Source organism: Ischnura elegans, chromosome 4, assembly GCF_921293095.1.
Source record: "Ischnura elegans chromosome 4, ioIscEleg1.1, whole genome shotgun sequence".
Taxonomy (NCBI): Eukaryota; Metazoa; Arthropoda; class Insecta; order Odonata; family Coenagrionidae; genus Ischnura; species Ischnura elegans.
The window spans coordinates 66,456,635-66,472,946 of record NC_060249.1 but is presented as its reverse complement, the minus strand read 5'-3'; the positions used below and the strand labels follow the sequence as shown (position 1 = coordinate 66,472,946).

The window sequence follows — 16,312 nt, the reverse complement described above, 5'->3', positions numbered from 1 at the left end:
ATCTGTAATTCTTCACGCTTGAAGTAAATAATATTTAAGTTGAATATGAGAGAGCCGCATGAAACAAATCCATCGCCCTCCCAATGTAAAATCCGTCCGAAATCCGTGTGAAATAAATGTATTATGAAGATGAATCTTTCAATTTATATGGTAAGGAATGATAAAATTCGTATTTATGAGGAATCACATTAGAACCATTTTATTACCGTGTAATATTATATTTAAATGCTTCGGTTAGCTATCGGCTGTGTTTTGTTAGCAATTTTAGGAAAAATGGTCTGGTAAATATTCAGCTTCAAAATAAAATATAGCATATACTGTTCCTAACCGTATTTATTAAAGATCGCTTCTCTACCTAGAAAGCATTGACTTAGCTTAAATATGGTTTATAACGTATCCTTCTTCCTGAGAAAACATGATGTAAGGAAAATATTATCGGAAAAATTCCGGCATCTGATCTGCTCGAGAAGTTAAAAATTGGAAGCTTTATTTCAGCATTGTGAATTGTGTTTGAAGCATTGAAAGACACTGTTCTTTCATCTTCTTTCATTTAGTTTCATTTCCTTTAGTCAATTTAATTCGAATACTCGCACCCAGAAATTTTCTGCTGCTTTTGTAAAAGCATGACTTTTTGCTGCCGGCTTTTGCCTCGGGATAATAGTAGTTTTTATCAATATGAGAGACGGCAAATTGAATGAATTCGTCGACTGACCCCATCAAATACAAATGAACAAAATGATTAAATATTGAAATAAATATTTGAAAATTTCCACGATTATTTTCCACGAAAATTTATTATGACATTAGTTTTCATGTTACTACAATCTTCAATGGTAACATTGAATCCTTGGTCGTAATAAATTTTATAATCGTGGAATATTGTAGGTTTTTATTTAAATATTGAAAAATTCCACTCCATCACTCTTGAATCTTCGGAAATGGTGAAAGATAAATTTAATTTATATCAGCGAGAGAAACATCCACTATTTTCTGCGGTAAAAACGGAAGGAACGTAAACCTTTGAGAGCTCTTTGGAAGTTCCTAACCACGAAACGGGCTCTTTGCACCGGTGATAAATCTCACGACGGCGAAGAATAAAAAGGCGCGTAACCAGCAGTTGCAGCAAAAGTCTGCGGACCTTACATCACAGTGATCTTGAGAGAGGATACGGATTGAGGCCGTAGATCGGCGCAGAAAGAACGTGAGTAGCTGCAGTCATTGGCAGATCGGAAAACGTCAAAGGAGTGGCGACGAGCGTGCGTCAAGGGGGAACGCATCCCTTGATGCCTGATGCCTCCGATACTGAAGAGATGTGAGGTTTATCGATGGTTGTGGTCCGGAGCGGTTTGGCCAGGTCGGCTGGTCGGCAAGCGCCGAGGGCCTTGACCTTAGGACCCCCTCACAACGCTCGCGCCTATCGTGAAGCGTATATGAAAGGCGTAGTAAAAAAAGAGTCAGATTACTTGAACCAAAGCTTTTTTGCAATGATAAAATTCTACTTTTTCACAAGTTGCTTTATCTACAGGATACTCAGAGCAGAGAGATTATTTAAAAAATAAATGAAATAAAGGTGTCAAAAGATAAAAGAGAACCTGATGCTTTTTTATAAAAGGGTTGTTCTAAAAGGTTATTTTAGTTTTTTTCATTTCAGCGCAGTTTCAAATAACACATTCAATTGATAATAGAACCACAATATTATTTAATTCAATAGCCTGAGAAATTATCACTTTTCATAATATTTTTTCTTACGAAATTGCTATTTTTTGTTAACTTTTTTTCTTGTTTTCTATAGCCAGAAAAGCTTCAAAATTCGATTTCGTGCATGCAAAGTCCTAAATGTTTTCGAGGGAGGAACACCGCGTCCCTCGGTGAGGAGAGCCCTATCATGAACATCAGCCGACGGCTCCCAATCACCCCAGACCGTCCCTGGTTGTGGTTCAGGTGAAGGGTTCCCGGGTGGGAAGGGAAATGGGAGCAATCCGTATCGGTGACCGGTGGCCATTCACAGGGACGAAACTAGAAGTTTCGTCAGGGAGACAAAGATCAGTTTATGTTGTCCCCCCTCCCTTGATCCAACCTTGCCTCCTGCTTTCCCCAACCACTTCAAAATAATACACCCGTATATTATTTTTATGAGACGCGGACTTTGAAATTTAGCACCATATTTTTGCCATTAAGAAGTTTCATTGATATTATTGCTCAGTGATTAAAATTGATTGTATTTTCAAATAATTTAGTTTGGAAAACTAAATAACTTTGTTAATAAACGTTTCTAATTAAGCGGATCACTGAAATCTGCCGCCCGAGGCACACTCTACAACAGGAATAAAATTTAAACATTTTATGGTTGTACTACTTTAGTTATTTTTTCACCACTCAGGATTCGTAGTGATATCGCCTTTTTATGGTGAGACCCAGGCCCTGGCTAAATTACTCAGCTATTTGACCGTCTAGAATTTGGTTTTTGTTTCCGTTATCGAGACGTTCCACGTAGTGTAGCGCGGTGTTAGTTCTTGCAGATAGCCACTATCTGGGAGTGAAAATGTCATATATTCCATAAATATCTTCTAACTCTTGTTATCAAATTTATAAATTATCAATCTCGAGAAAAGACGTTTTCTCGTGAACTTGGTTGGCATGAACATTCCCTTTCCTCCGTTTGCTTTCCGCCCAAGTTCTGGGCCTGGCCATTCGACCGTCGCCGGCGGCTGCGAATACACACCGGACTAGAACCAGGGAATCCAGGCTGTGGGGAACTTGGGACAGTCGACGTCGAAAAAGGACGGGAGAATGAAGGGATACGGGAAGAGGGTGATGGACCTGAGAGAGGGTATGATACTTGCTGACCAATCGTTTCTTCGCCCTCACCCTGCTTCGAGCCGCTCAGGGAGACGTAGGGGAAGTCCCCTTAGATTTGAGCTTAGATCTAAACGCTAGGACCGCATGCTGTACCCTCTATATCTTAGCATCTGAGTTTGAGAGTGCGTTTCATGTGTCTACCCTCTCCCCTTTCACTATCTGATGGAAGTTTTTTTATACGGTCAGCGGATGAAGCGATCAGCGGTCTCGTGCCGAGCTTGACGGGGCCTAAGAGAATTCCCCACCCAACCCCACGACGATTGAAATCTACTAGCTCCCTCTTCGGGTGTCGAGGTTGGTGGCTCGGAGTATCAGTGCCTGAACCATGAATTAACTTGTGGAGGGAACTTGAGGAGATCGTAGGGAATGTGTATTACGAATATATACGCTAGAATTCAGTGGTTCCCTATCTAAAGTAGTGATATGCAGGGCAGATAAAATCTGTCATTAAATGGAAAATAGAGCTAGCGGTGTTGCAAATATGAGTTGTCTAAAAATTGCATTAATATGAAGTATAATATATCACTGAATACACTCTATCACTGTTTCTCCCTTTCATTCAGTCATGTTCGAGGGGCCTGGGAGGGTTGCCATCGTAAAGGAAAGTCGTGGGGGTGGTGCAAACATAATTTGATTCGAGAATTGGTGGTCAATGGACTAAAAGAAATTAAAGAGAATGTAAAAGAGCGTCCTTAATGAATCGTAAATGAAGTCGTCCGGATTACATTATTTCACCTTTAGAAACTTTGTTTTTCACAAATGTTGAAGCGAAAATCTAAAACGGGAATAAAATTTAAACATACAATTGATGTGCTATTTCAGTTATTTTTTCAGAACCCAGGTTTCGTTGTGGCATCGTGTTTATGTAGTGATACGTGAGCCCTGACTAAATTGCACAGTTGTTGGACCGTCTAAATATGGATTTTTATTTCCGTTATCGAGAGGTACCGCGAAGTGTAGCAAGGAGTTAGTTCTCGTAGGTGGCCCCTACCTGGGAGTAAAATCGTCACATCGACCATAAATGGCTCTCGTTATCGAAGTGATAAATTTTAAATCCAGGCTAAGGACTTTATATGAGGAACTTGTTAGGGATTTGCGAGCAGTGATTTTTGATGTCACCTCGAGTATCGAGTCGAGTTGAAAACTACTCGCGAGTATCGAGTCGAGTTGATTATGGAAATTCCTGGACCAGACAATGCAGCAATGCCTGCTCCAACACATTCTCCAATCCCCTAGTGATTAGTTTTCTATCCTTAACGCTTAGCTTGATGTGAAAAGGAAAAGATAATGAGGAACACTGATGGTAATTCGGTCAGAATTGGGAGATGAAATAATATTAATGTGTCTTAAACAGTTCTATGAGCACAATGGATATAAATTAACCTCTAGTAATACATCATCAGTTTGATTAATATATCTATCCAAACTGCTAGGAAGAGCTCTGACTAAAGGCATTTGCACAATTTTAATTAAGATAATATAATACGTAAATGAATTATGTAATATTAGATCCTTTCAAATTCTCATACAGAAAAACCGATCGTTCTTCTTCACCTGGAAGAAGGTTTTGACGTCTCCTATTTATTATTATATTCTGCCTCCAGAAAATTATCTTCCGCTACGCACTTAAGCGGCTGGGCACGTACTTTTTGCCAAAGTTCAAAGAATTGGGAACTCAGCTAATTTTGATTGAAAATTATATCAATCAACGATTTCTATGGATCTTGAATCTTCATAGAATTTAAGTGGACGAAGCGAACGAACTATACAAATTAGTATTAGCTTTGAAAACCAAAAGAATTTTCTTTATTTCTCTCTTCTTTTAATTAAACTCACCAACTCACGCTTCACAAATTCAAGAAGGAGACTAAACGCATCAAAGGAATAAACAAAAATTAACATCGGACGTATGTAGCTCTCAAAAAGGCTTAAAGATGGAATTACTAGTGACTTAAAAGACGGGGAAAAACGGCATTGTCTTCTAAAATCTAAAAGTTTCATTTTTTCAAAGAGATCTTAACAATTTTTACGTATCCTCTAGGCGTTTGAGTAAAGAAAGTAGGGTATAAAAGTATCGCATAAGAAAGTATGAGCGATGCAGCGCGGTCCACTCGTATTACTCCGAATACTCCGCTGGGACGGAAGACGGTCGGTCGCCTCGGCTGTCGAAAAGATACTCGGCGCTCACGTATACAGCAAGCTAAAACTATCAGACTAAGGTATTAGAACGACTTATCGACATTAAAAACGATTTTATTACATGGGTCTCATGTAGCGCCTCCTATCGGTAGATTTCTGAACTCACTGGCTTCGACAGCTCTCTAACCGAAACTGCTCGACTCGACACTCGAAACACTCATGTCGAGTACTAACCACTCGATTTGACTCGAATTTTCGAGTACACGCAGATCCCTAGAGCTTGTGGGTTTGTAAATTCCCCTGTGTTCCTGAAAGTGTCACTGATGCCGCCCTTACGTTAAAAAAGTAACTACTTTGCCCACAAGGAAATGAGCTAAATGGGAAGCAAACTCACTACGTTTAATTTTCTTCGAAAAGCTAAAACGAATTTGCAAAAATGGTGATTCAAAGGGATTTCCTGAAAGAAAAATGTGTACAGGTGCTCAAAAACTGACTACCATTCTGGACAGTGTCTGGCAAAAGAGAGAATTTACTAGCAGTACCTGCCTCTCTTTTAATTGATTTAAATGCTCAGGTAAATTATATTTAATTTTATAACGCTACCAAACTTCCTCAATTACATTTAATTATTATTATTAAAATATTTTACCGAATAAGGTAGGTTTCCAAGGAGTACTTAAGAACCATTCTGGCAGCCTACACTTCTTCATGTACTTTCCTCTTCAATTCACAATAAAGCCTTTTATTCTATCTAAGAACCCCATTCTCTTCCTTCCTTTCCCTCGCTTACCCAAGATCTAAGCTCCAATACGGTTTTTAACATTCACTCTCCGCTAAGGACTCGCTCCATCCATATCTTCCGTCTCCACCATATCTCATCTAGAACCTACCTCTTTTCACCCACCATGTTTAGCACTTCGTTGTTCCTCCTTCTTTTACCCCACTTTATTTTCTCCATTCCTCTCCACACCATCATCTCGAACGCCTCCTGTCTTCTCTTGTCCTCCTTCCTAAGTGCCCATGTTTCCACATCGTAAAGCGCTACACACTGGATTAGACAATTCGCTATCCTTTTCTTTAAACTCTCCTTAATGATGATCTCTTAAACTCCTTCCTATTCATGAACGCCTCATTTTGATAACGCAATTCTCTTCCTTATGTGCTTACTTCTATATCCATTTTCTTCTAAGTAATGTGCTGCCCAAATAGTTGAATTGCTCTACCTACTCAGGTTTTTCCCCACCCATTTTTATCTTGAGTCTCACATTCCTCGCTCGAGATGGCTTGCAAAACCACATAACCTTGATCTTTTTGTGATCTACATCTACATAATACCCCTCAAGCTGCCTAAAAGGCGAGTGGCATGGGGTGTTAGGACACCAGCCGTTTAAAAATAAAAAGGAAGTGCTCTAAGGAAATTGCGACTAGAATATTTTGAAATCCTTTATGGCTCGGGGGAAAAACGAATTCCCATATATATCTGTTCAGCAAAACATCTCTCTTGATTTATCGCCTCTGTTTGACCTGGAAATATAGTGCGACTCTAATATTATGTTCTCCGTGTCGCTCTAGGCTTTTCGTTAAACTCTTACATAAGAATCCTGTCATGGAGTCTCAAAATAAAAACTTTTACTCTTTAATTTGGTCGGGGGAGGGTGTGGAATGGCCCCTACAATCTGCCACTACGGTGGGAGGTGTGTGAGCGCGGAAGAGGAGATATAGTACAGTTGCCGACCGCATTTGAGAACCCCCTGTCGTTCTACCGACCCGAAATCCTGCCCTGCCCGCAGGTTAGCCATGGAATCCGATCTAGCGTCCTTGTAAGCCTCAGCCGTCCGCGCTCGGGCCCTACCGAAGTGCTCAGCCCCTCTCCACTCTCCGTGTCTGGGGGGCCTCGGACCGCTCTGGGCTAATACTTCGTTCCTAACACGGACATAGGTTGTGCGGTGTTGCTGAGCTAGAGGGTTTGCCCTGGGGGGCTCCGCTATTCTGTGAGTAATGGATGTTCGGGTATGGTCTCTCTCTGTACCTACCCTCCGTGCTTTGGTGGTATCAAGGAATCACGGGGGTGCGGTCATAAGTGGCACCCGCTGTTACATCGGGACGGCTCCCCTCCTCTAGCATCCTCTGGACTGGGGGAAATGTCGGATGTTGATCCGGCGCCACATAACTCGCTTTCGTGCCTCCCTTTGTGTAATTTAAAGGCTGTAGAGGCTCGATTTCGCATGCGGCACGGGCCAGCTTGATGGCCTGTGCCGCATGAAGAAATGAGTGGGTGGGTGTACAAGAAAACTGGGAAATTTTTAAGTCGTAAAGACCACGGGTGGTAAGTAAGTAGAGAACCATAGGAAAGGGCTCAATTTCGCATGGCGCACCGGAAAATACATCGGGCGTTAGGTTGCCATAGTATAGGGCCTGGTTTCGGTCGCAAAATGGCCTCTAGATACACTGTGGAAAACTTAACATTAATAGTCATGAAAGTCTCAGAAGTTTATGACATCGTTTCAGGCTTCATTAGGTGGAAATGCGATATATTCATAATAATATTTGAACAACAAATAGTATTATCCACTTATTAAAATATAACTCTTCTACCGACCATGGTTAATACGCTATGTCATTTTCGAGGATATTGAAACTAAGGTCGGAGGCGGAGTTATATATTTAAGTGTGGAAATTAATCATTGGTATTTATATTTATCTCGAAAATGTTATCGAAATGAAGGTAATCAGAAAATTATCATGTCACCTGTAAAATAAATACCGAACCAAATCCGCCTTTAATGAGACTAAGAGTCAATGCCATGCGGCTTCAAAATGCGAAGGATGGCCGGATGTACTATACACGTAGGCAAACTGAAAATTAGCGGAGTCATCGAAGTTCAAAATTTCTTCCAACAAGATTTTAATTGTACTATTAACACGATATCTCATTTTATTTTACCGCCTGTCAACTCAAATTCAACTTAGAACGTGAGGGAGAGACAGTTTCACACGACCTTACAATTGAAAAGATGGCAATGACATCACTCATTTAGCATTCCATACAAACGGATGTTTTAGTATAATTTTTGTTTTTTTCCCGGCGAACAATTGTAGTGAAGTTTTCTCGGGTTTCGCACCGGGTCAGGTCCTGAATTTCTCCTTCCGAGGAGATATTCTGGAAGGAGAAATGGAGGACCTGACCCGGTGCGAAACCCGAGAAAACTTCACTGGAAACGGATGTTTTGAATGGGAGTAGTAGTGATCACCAGTACAAAATCGTTTGACTTTGATGTAAATATATTAACTGTGATTGAAGTAGTTAATTTATGTGAATCGTGTACAACTTACCATGTAGTTCTTCGAGGTAGAAAATCAGATTACGAGACTGATATGATTGTTTTGTCCGCAATCTCTACCTGTGTGGGAGCCAGGATCCTCCATTGCGCAGCCCATGACGTAATTTTGCGAGCGAGACGGCCGTGTGGATGCATATGAAAAAAAGGGAGGCATTGCGAGTTCGGGTAAATGGAGTGTTTGATTTCTAGCCTTTTATTAATTGGCGCACGGCTGCGTACGGTTCATTCAGCCGTGTTGTTTTATGCACGAAGGGAACAAAGGCAGGCGCTTTTCCGGCCTGCAACTTGGGCTTTAGGATTCATCTCCGTTAGCTTTGTGGGAACGGTAGGAGCGATTTTTTGGACTAGCGCGTTCTTTTGGCTTTCGCGCGCAAGGCACGTGACAAAATTTCAAGCGAGGGAGTACGTGAGGCTAATTGAACATCCCACTTTTATTTCCCGTATTTTTTTTTTTGATGGCGAACTATGTACGGTGGTGCAAACAATCGAACTCGGGTGCAGTAAATTAAACGTAAGGAAAGTCCTTTTGAATTGCTAGATCGTAAAATGAAAATTAAGCTTTGAACTCTAATTCAGGAAAATGAAGAATTAAGTTTTTGCGTGAAATGCATTTTGCCTGAAAATGGTGCGCCCAAGTATCATCTCGAATGCATCGCGGCCACGGTTCGTTTGATGCTGCGAGCCGACTGTATTTAATGTGCAGTGATGAGTTCATAAGCTAATTAAACTTCCGGGTATTGAATCGTCCATAGATGAAATTTCTACTCGGTAGGTCGTAATTTTGTCACGTTTATCTACGTGTTAATGTTATGGAAATCGAATTAGTGGGTACCGAGCTAGATTATTAGTTTCGTTTTACCCACTGCTTTATTAAGGTTTTTCAACTTTATTGCCCGGAAATTAAAAGCAAAATCATATCACCTCATAAATGAAGGCAAGGTCTAGATTGAACAATAATGCTTTGCTATTACATGTATTCAATCCCATGAAGTAGTATGAGTTATTAGTTTTTCATGTGGAATATGATGCTCCTGTTGAATACCCTATCATGAAAGATTTCATTACATGAAGTGAAAATAAACATTATATTATTCATCTTGCATCTTCTGTACTGTATTGTTAATTACTTTGTCCAATTTGTGTAATTGGTATTATATTATTTATCTGGCTTCACCTGTACTCTATTATTAATTTCTATGTCTAATTTGTATTATTATTTTATATGTTAAAAATGTATTTACATGCAAATTATTACGTACTATACCTTAATGTTAGCAATATAAACATCACATGAAGGTTCCCTCAACACAGTTACTCTTTTGAGAAAACTTACTTGCACACATTATATGCATATCTTGGTTCAATTCGTAATAGTTGTAGGCAATAATTCTATTTATCTATATATTTAATCTGGGCTTCAAAAATTGAATAGTTGTTAAATTATCGTCATGCTGTAGTATTCCGTCAAAGGATGTTTCTTGTAAGTGGAACAGATGAGATCCTGAGGGCGTTATCCTCGTTTTAATGAGCTGTGTCTCCTCGCCCCGCTGGTCGTGGAGATCTTCCAACTCCGTTGCTTTAATTCTCCGAAAACGTCTGCTTACGCTAGGGGAAAACAGGCACAGTGCCAGCGTCCTCACCTGTCACACATGTTTAGCCCACGCCTTGGCGTGAAAAATACTAAAAATATCTAAAATATTAAATTAAAAGTTCGTGCTAGGACCTTTCACAATGTTTGAAACGTTAACTCCGTGCTCATTAAACCGAGCTATGAGTCTCAGCAGTTACTCGAATAAAATATGCCGTATGTAAATCCTATCATGGTGGGTTCCGGTCTTCTGTAAAGCTTTCATGGGTTGTAGAATGAGGGGGTAAATATGCCTATCATGGTGGATATCCAGTGTTAGCATTTTTTTCCTATGTATATCATGTTTGATTTTGAGAGCTCCTTGTTGTTATCTACTTGGAGAGAATGCAAATTAATAATTATGTTTTAGTTAATCTTGTGTGCGATTGAACAATAATTAATTTAAAAGAAAATAATTCTCAGGCAATATTTTCCAAGTCACTGTATGCCGTTTTCGAAATTCATATCTTCGATGAAACATCAGAAGAATTTTTAGAGCAGAATTGTTTTTCATTTTCACAATAATTTATTCAAAAGAAAATAATTCTCAGGCAATATTTTCCAAGTCACTGTGTGCCGTTTTCGAAATTTATATCTTCGCTGAATCATCAAAAGAATTTTCAGAGCAGAATTTTTTCATAAGTCAAACGATAGGCAGTCATTGGTTTATACTCCTAATTCACAGGATACCTGAACAGTCAGGTGTGTTCATCTTTATCTCTATTCTCTTATCAAAGAATATTATTGATAGCAATGTGAGTTTTGCAAAAGTTAGATACTCAATACTTAATATTTTAGTCGCGATTTTGGTATTAAAGGGAAAAAATATTTCCCTATTCTAGAACATTAATCATTTGTGTGGACTATTCGGGTAGTTGATCATGAGGATATATATTGGTACTGTAATGTCCTCATAGCTATTACTCAAAGCCATGAAATGTGGCCATTTTTTCTGAGGAATAGCAACGTTTTATGGAGCCCTCTGCTATATTTGAAACTATCTGGGAAGGGAGGTACTTTATGTTATAGTTCAAGAATTCCAGTACCCTGGATAAGGCGTTATTGCACTTGCCTGCGCTGCAAAATATTTTAAGGAATGAGGTATTAATAAGAGCGTTTTTTTCTCTTTTAGAAATGGCTAAAAATTTCATACCCTTATCTACAAAACGAACCCGGTGCCTGCCTTTTTGGGTCATAAATGGAGACGTAACTTCAAGGAGATCTAGATGGAAAATTGTATTTTTTATGCCCTGATTGTGAGAGCTAAATTCACAGTATAAATCCCAGAATGAGGCGCACGTTTCGTTCTCCCTTCATTATCCTCTTTCAAATTAAGCTTTTTGTTCATAGAAGGAAGAAACCATTAGCATGACGTCAACCCTAGTGTTGTAAAAGACATACATTCAAGTAGCGATGAAAAATGTTCAAAACCTGGGGTAATAACAGAGAGTAGAGAAATTTCGATAGTTTTTTCGACCATTTCGGCCAATATACATTTCGTCTCAGAATAGCATATACACTTGGTGGACATGGCAACTCAAGTAACCCAATTAGTAATAGGAACTAAAAAACAATGCCATATGGACGTTTCTTCAAAATTGTGTTGGATTCTGAAATTCACCATTTCTCTATAGTCTTAGTCAAAATTATTCAATAGTTGTGCAAAATTATTAACCACATTCGAATTTGCAAGTGTTTAGTTAAAGACTGGTTATTTTATTGGGGTGAGTGGCTAATGGGCTAATGTGTGAACTAGTGGAACTTACTAGTTAGAGTGTTAGGGCAGGTTAGAGCTGGAAGGGATAAAAAGATTAGCAAAATATGCTATAATTTGGGCTGTTAACCAAAATTTAAATTACAGATGATATAATCCTACGAATCCATAAATTTTAATGCTGTTCCTCGCGAATGCAAGTGCTCTATCGTGAAAATTCGGAAGATTCAGAACGGCTCTCTTCGTGCTCATCGCTGCCCTGCTAACATATTTGAAAATCGATTTAAAATTGAGACGAGTGTAGCATGAATCAAACGTCTATTCGAGAATGAATACAAGTGAGACGCCAATATTGGGTGAATTCGGAAGTAAAGCTCTGAGGATATCAAGTAATTACTTTAGGAAACCACGTTGACAAATCATTGGCATTTTTGGGTATTTTCTGATTTCTCCTGTTATTATGTTGTATTTAGGTATCATAACGTTGTAAATAATATATTTTACGCATTCATATTTGTGCACAATGCCTTTTAGTTGCTAATAATTGTTACAATTTACTGTGACGGTGGTTTGTAGGTTTAAGGCGCTTCAGGTAACCAACGTATTACACTTTTTCTTTTCTACCCTGGTAAGAATAGTGTTTTTTTACGGGGTCACGCATTTATCGTCATTAGGGAACCCTTTGAGTAATCGCCGTGAGCTATTAGCGGATACTTCTGCTGTAATGTATTATTTGCTGTGCCTTTATTGTTATTTTTCGTTGCCCCAAGGAATCGAAATACCTCCCCAGAACCAAGAAAAATCTTCCTTGAAAATTTCTACGTTATTTTCTCAGTGGCTCGACGGTCATATTACTCCAATGTTGTAATTACAATACTATCCTCGATGCGTCGGTCATATTGACAAATTGCGCCGCAATCGGTGATTTGAGTCTCGATTGCTACAATTCATCACTAATTGCGACGGTGGTTTGCAGATTTAAGGCGCTTCAGGTAACCGACGTATGACAATTTTTCTTTTCTACCCTGCTAAGAAAAATGTACGGACTGAGGCTTCCTCTATGTATTCCCCTTGATCTCGTCCTTAGTACCTAACAAGGAGGTTGTAAATATCTGGAGGCGCTGTTTCCGAGTTTTTACCGAGTCAAAGTTCTGCTATCTCTGTTTGACATTTTTTGGACTAAGTATGCTTCTGATATTTTGATGTGGCTAAGTTGTGTTCTGAAAATTCACCGCAATGAGTGCAAAATGCTACTGCAATCACTAGTAATTCGCCCGTGATTGTTATTGAATTTTTCCCACAACTCGCGATACTACAATTAATCTATAAATGTTGTGTCTGTTAGCCACTTTACAAGTGGGAATATCCTTGAAAATATGGTTTATTACTATAATTATTATATTTCCGTTGGCTATAATAAATTAAATACCGGTATAAGTGCAGATAAAAGACTAGTTTACTCTCGTAAATTTTATTTTCAGCCGAGCTAGTTGAAGAACGTAACCGTGGTGATTGATAATAATTTTTCCCTGGGAAAAGATGTTTGAGCCATAACTTACCGATGAAGTTACCATACCTGCCGATGAAGTTTCAAAAAGATGTTTAGATTGTGGTTTCCATAAGTTATTTTTATGTATTAACGAGTTATGACCAAAAGTTTCACCAAATAGAAAGCATTGATCCTTATGGGATTGTCAATGTTGTGGTCCTAAGTAGGCGTGGTTTGTCCTACCCAAGCACCCCCATTCCGGCCACACTTCGCACCACCCTCGAAACAAGTGGTGCCCGTCCAGATATTTACAACCTCCTTGGTACCTTCCTGGAGTCAAAGGCGGAAATTTCTCTTTCATTTTTATAATTCTTGCCATTACCCTCCATCGTGTCACGCGCTGAGAAAACTTCCTCCGGTGGCACCTGTATGTGCGTTCTCCTGCCCAAGCTGACTCCCTCACTTACCCCATTTTTCTCCCCCCACTCCATCCTCTTGCTACCCTCCACCTTGCTTCCCATACATCCGCCCCCGCGGCTCCACTTCCAAATATAAGGCCTTCGGGGGCAAGTCGTCCGTTCTCATGCGTAATTCATGCGAGAATGCTTAGAGAGGGAGGGGTTTGGGGGAAGAGGTGGGAGAGGAGGTGGATGCGGCCGGGAGACGATGGGGTTTTCCAGTGTGAGTGGAGTTAAATGAGGTAGACTGTTTTAGGGTGGGGATAGGGACCTGAAGCGGGGGTGATAGGGAGTGGGAGGAACCTTAAGGGGTGAGGGAAGATTATTAAGGGAAGGGGGAGACTTAAAGAAAGGGGTCGCGGTGTGTGGGTTTGGGGCAGAAGGCAGTGCGTCCTACAGGATTATTTTTATTTTCTATTAATTACTTATTCCAATTCCACCGAAAACTGCTAATACTGCCCTTAACATCGGGAGTTTTCAGCAGGTTCAGTAAGTTGCCCCATCCAGGGGGGATTCGAACCCACGACCTCATGTTTAGCAGGCGAGGACTTAACCCCGCCACCACTTAGGCCGATCGGCTTCCACTCTTTATCGTTTGACCCACCGTCACAGAGGTTACAGGCCTCTTATTTTATTAGCATAGCTCACTTTGTGACAGAATTGCGTAGGGCTATTCAAAAACTCAATATTCTTGTTGAAAGTAACGTTCTGAATAATTTTATTCGTGCCTAGGACAGCTTTTGTATGTACAAAGATTGCCATGAGAAAAAATTTCTCTGGTTGTCCCGACCACTACACAGATCACTACGCTATCCAGAATCCTGAATTCCCATGGCTATGGTAATGGCAACTCAGGAACGTGGATAGCATAGGGGTCTTCGCAGTGGCCCGGAAAGATCCGTAGTTGTTCCCGGTCCTGAGGAATTTTCTAGCCACTATACCTACCAGATCCCCGGACATCTTCTGCTGTCCAACACGACATACCTGGTGAGGAATATAAGGTGATCTATACCTAGCTCACAATCTGGTTGGTAAAGTCATTGCTACCAGCGAGCTTTTACTTTCCAACACTGATCTACTTAGTTTGTATTTCAGCTTTTATTTTGGCCAAAATCTTCTATAGTCTACTGCTGGTTCGGCAAGCAAGTTTGGTAACCTAACTGACTGATTATTTGCTTAAAATCCAAATTAATCCATTCACTATCCCGTAAGCTACTTCCATTGCCGTATAGTGAGAGGCGTTCGGATACCCTATGAGAGGCGTCTGGATACGCCTTTCGCCTATAAGAGAACACAAAAAATATATTTTTGGGCGTTGACTGATTTTAGTTTCAACTAGCATGTATTGACTTCATTATTGTGTACTAGGGATTACTCGTGGTCGACTTTCTCTGCATGCACCGCATATGATCCTAATTCTCTTGGAACGTAAGCCTAATGTTTTATCGCTGCTGGCAATAAATCCTTTGATATTATTTTCAATGCGGCGAAACGAAATTGCTCGAACTCACTTAGATAAAATTAAAACTAAAAAGTGAATCATGAACATCTGATTTATGATTTCTTTTCAAGAGGTATATAAACAGCATTCTTTTAACCCATTACCAAATATTTCAAATAACTATTTTTCTTTAAAGTTGAAATTATCGTGAACACATTTCGGAATTTTTCTTTCTCGTACTTGTGCACGATTTAAATTGGCACTGGTTTTTAAAATGTTAATTGAGGGTATGCTTTCGGCTTGTGCCTTCGAGTGATACGTGCTATTAAATGGGATGGATATAAATTATATTTTGCACAGAATTTGAATATTTGCGTTGTGTAATTTAAAGCTAGATATTACATCAGCTACCTTGCTTGGAGAAATATTCTGAAATTCGCAATGGAGGAATTTCAAGTCGTGCTATTTGATTTTCGATCCCTCCACGATGAATTCCATTTTGTCCTATCGCGCGTCCCAGGACTCAGACGCACAATATCAAAATTCCGCGCGACAATACCGCCCGCGGGAAAAATCTCATGCATCAATCAGATGAAAGCCCTGAGGGGCTGGCTTCCTGATTTAAAATGGCATTCCGAGTTGAGTCGCATGCTGCGAGACATGTGTGTGTAAACACAGACACACTCGCATTCAGACGTACACGCAATGATTCTGAAAACAACGTCGAGATGAAATTATTAATATAGCTCTGGAAGCTATTCCAAGATCAAATTCCTTATGTGACGCTCGCGTCATATGAGAAAAACTTCGACGGTCCTTCCTCCCGATCTGAGCAGAGAGGACGGTTGGGACGGCTGCATGGTGTCGAGAGAGAATATTTTGGTGCGGGGAGACGCGGAGGATGGATTAAAGGGTCTGAGGAGGTATTAAGGCCACCACACGGAGAATAAAATGCTAAGATGACGAATCACTATCTCACGGCTGGTCTTATTTCCACTTTTTATGTGAAATTTTACGCGTGATAGATTCAAAAAGCAATGGAATAAAGGTAAAAAAAAACTTATGTCGTACAATATTGAGCGAATTTTTTAATACAAAAATTCTACTTGTTTGCGTAAAGGTAACTTTCTCTAATCCCAGCTGCACATATTATATACAATATTACAAAATCATGTTGACGAGAAGTACAAAATATCCGTATGCGGAAGGATAATTTAAATTTTCATTTTTGTATCCCACTTAAG

General features: G+C 39.8%; 1 protein-coding gene across 1 annotated transcript in view; it reads left to right on the top strand.

Annotated features, from left to right (window-relative positions):
• Positions 1-16,312, top strand: part of LOC124157624 (CUGBP Elav-like family member 2) — a 1,414,326-nt gene that overhangs the window by 320,601 nt on the left and 1,077,413 nt on the right. The gene's annotated exons all lie outside the window — the stretch shown is intronic.